The following is a 3,776-nucleotide window of genomic DNA, read 5'->3' on the forward strand; positions in this document are numbered from 1 at the left end:
CTTAAAGACTGCTCCGCTTGTAGTGCCTTCAATTTATGCTGTGACAATCTTCCATATCATAGGGAACACCGTCTATCATTGCTGCTATATCTCGAGTTATTTTCTTGAATCATGGTGACAACCTACCCAATCATAGCGAATGTCGTTAAAGATCGCCTCATCACGAACCGTTCTTCTCAAATCTAGGTGACAACCTCCACAATCTTAGTGAACGCCGTCGAAGACCGCCCATCTCGTGCTATCTTCTCAAATCTAGGTGACAACCTCCTCAATCCTAGCGAACGTCGTCGAAGACCTCCCATCTCGTGTAATCTTCTCAAATATGGGTGACAACCTTCTCAATCTTAGCGAACGTCTTCGAAGACCGCCCATCTCGTGCCATCTTCTCAAATCCATTTGATAATTTCCACCATCTTAGCGAAAGCTATAAAAAACTGCTTCATCTCGGATCGTTCTTTTCTCAAATAAAATAATAACCTCTCTGTAGACACCCATTTGTGTCTCCCCAAAACCAAACCCGGTGATGAGTACCTTTCACGTCGAATCATAATCGAATGAAGTGAAAGTGTGGAAAGTTTAGTGTTGCGGTTAATTTTTAATTCTTTTCTTTCTCTTTGTTTTTGAAAACCTATTTTAAGAAAACAACCAATCCAGTTTGGTTTTGTACATGGTAAGGGTCCAATAATAGTGTAGTAGGGTCGAGTTTCAAAAGAGCTTTCTAAAAATATATTATAAGCCCAATTTCGATGAATAATGAGAAAGTTATGGAATTACTAAACTGGGTCCGGTTTGATATTTATATGCGGCCCAATGATCTAGAGGAGGGCCTAATATTGATTTATCATTCCTAATGCGATTAGAATTGATTATAGTCTTCTAGATTCTTCTAGAAGGTTCTTTTGAATCCCAATATAATTAGTATTGATAAATTGACTTTTAAGAGTTTTAATCAGAATAAAAGAAGTGTATTTAAGGAAAATACGATTTTGCCCTCTCGTACAGTTAAATTTTATCAAAATAAGAAAACGTGTGGAAAATTATTTCCAGCGCCATACGATAGCTCTGTCGCTTGGCGACAGGCGCTTGTTTGGCGCTGCAGTCGTGTTTTATTATTTTTGAAACTTTGATTCGTTTTTTATCTTATCCGACTGATTTTCTCTATAAATAGCCTCCTAAAACCTCTGTTTTTCAATCACCAACTCTCATCAAGAATCTCTTGATTACTCTCTCTCTCTCTTTTCTAAACTAGCCTTTTGCATACAAAATTCCACATTCACAAGATCTAGAAACACATAGCCAAGTTCGAAGTTGCCTTCGCCCTAGACGTGAAAGGTTTTAATTTCTGAGGGTTTGGTCCCAAATCTCTCTTTCAATTATTTAATTTAATTGTTTGTTTATTATTTTCCTTAAAGTTACTAACGCGTGTATTTTTTATTAGAATGAGGTACGAGGCATCCAAGTAAGTGCTTTAATTGATTTATTGATATTATGATTTAGAAATCATGTCTAGATTGTTATTATGATTCCTATTATCATGTTAGGATGTTTTAATGCTTCCTAGTATCATGTTTAGGGTAATAACTATAATTTCTAATATCAAATATGACAATTGTGATTTCTACGATGCTTCCTTTTCTCTTTCCTAGTATTCATGTTAGTATCGTGTTAGGGTTAAAGCTTTGATTTTTAATGTTTAGTGACATGCTAGGGTTTGTTATTAATCTTGCTAGTATCATGCCTAGGATCTTGCTATTATTATGCTTTAGCGTTGATATGATTATGATTAATTATTATAATGATTATTATTATGTTGCTTGATTATATTTATATATTATTGTTATTTCTTGATCACACCTTTTATGCATGTTTAAAGGGAATCGGTACTTGTAATCACGCTTAATAAGATAATTATTAATCTTGTTTAGGGTTAATTCAATTATAATACAAGTGATCGCCAATAATAGATTTATTTGTGCATTAATATTCAACCAACATAGATAAATAGGTTTAGGATTAATCCTATTGATTGCATGTTAGTTAGAAAGCACACATGAATACGATCAAAATAAAGTAGTGGCCTATTATTAGGGCAGGTTCAATCTCTTTTAGGTTGGATTTGTACCTTCGTCCCCGAACTACCAGTCATGGTTCCAGACCTATTGGATTTGACGATCTCCTAGATCGTTAAGGGGTGTAACCTTCACCTCGTGAACGTTTTAGAAGTTCCTAAAACTTGTTGGCGACTCTTTTGCTCTATCTTCTTTCCCTTTGGACGCCACCGTACTTTAGTGTATGATCACAGTTGGGTTCAAGTTTTGGGTAATGCTTGAAATATTCCCTACACTCTCCAATCATAGTGAAAGCTGTTGAAGGTTGTTTCATCTCGAACCATCCTTCTCAAATCCAAACAAGAGACTCTTTTAATCTTAAATCCTCCTATTGAAAGCTTCTTCATCTTGAATTTTCAAATCTTCTTGTCTTTACTTTTAGGAGTAATCGACGCTTTGGGAAGAACCTTATCTTAAGATTCTTCGATCTTAAATTCAATCTCTGTAGAAATCTCCATCATAGGAATCTTTTGTGATTAGAATTAATCACTAATCAAATTAGTTTTCAAATTCGCTTAATCAATATGCAATCGATATTTTGATCGTCATCAGGCCGATCATCAATCAAGACCGTAATCGGGCCGACTACTAATAAAAGTTGTCAAAATTTGTTCATTCAAAATGATCGTCATCAGGCCGATCACTTACTGCGATTGTAATCAAGCTGACTACTAATCATGTCAATTTGCTTATAGGGGCTAACTGGCCTACCAAGGAACCCGAAATCGCTGCATAAGATCCGCATAATCATTTATGGGGGCCACACATCTTGTCTCTGTACCAGAGCGCGGCAGTGAATACTGTCGCCAGTATTTTACTTTGTCACCAGGCAACATGCATTAGCGCCAGGCGACAACTTTGTCGTCTGACCCCTTTCTTCTCCATTTCCGCTGCTGCTGCTGTTTGTTGCTCGGTTTCACTCCGAACCTTCAACTTGGCCATTTCCTTTCAACCAAGTCCGCTCAAATTTTCTTTTTGTAAACTAAAGCTCTTCATCTCTAATTTACCGATCCATGTGAGTTTTGCTCAAACTCCTCTTATCTTGGAAGAATTTCATGCGTTTATATTCGCGGGATTTTTTTCGAAAAATCCGAGAGTGTTCTTGCTCACCTTTTAACTCTCTTTATTATTTTATGCTTGAAGTTTCCTCACCTTTTAACTCTCTTTCTTTTGTTTATTTTTTGTTCTCTCTCTCTTTTTTTTTTTTTTTTTTGCTTTTGCATTTTTGTATAAGCGTGGACAATCTCGATCATGCGGTCTATCACTTACTTGGCATTCATGTTTCTCAGGCATGGTACCAAGCACTCGATAAAAGACGCAATCCGAGACGTGTTCTTCTCAAAGACATGTTCATGTCAATGACATTGGAACACTTGCCCTTTTGTACACTTTTATTATTTTTGCTTTTTTTTTTTTAAATCACTCAAGATTTTATTCTTTGAAAATTGCATAAATTGCACACCATCCTGTAGACACCCATTTGTGTCTCCCCAAAACCAAACCCAGTGATGAGTACCTTTCACGTCGAACCATAATCGAATGAAGCGAAAGTGTGGAAGGTTTAGTGTTGCGGATAGTTTTCATTTCTTTTCTCTTCTCTCTGTTTTTGAAAACTTATTTTAAGAAAACAGCCAATCCAGTTTGGTTGGTCCATGATATGGGTCCAAT

Source organism: Chenopodium album, chromosome 2 (assembly GCF_948465745.1).
Source record: "Chenopodium album chromosome 2, dcCheAlbu1.1, whole genome shotgun sequence".
Lineage (NCBI taxonomy): Eukaryota > Viridiplantae > Streptophyta > Magnoliopsida > Caryophyllales > Amaranthaceae > Chenopodium > Chenopodium album.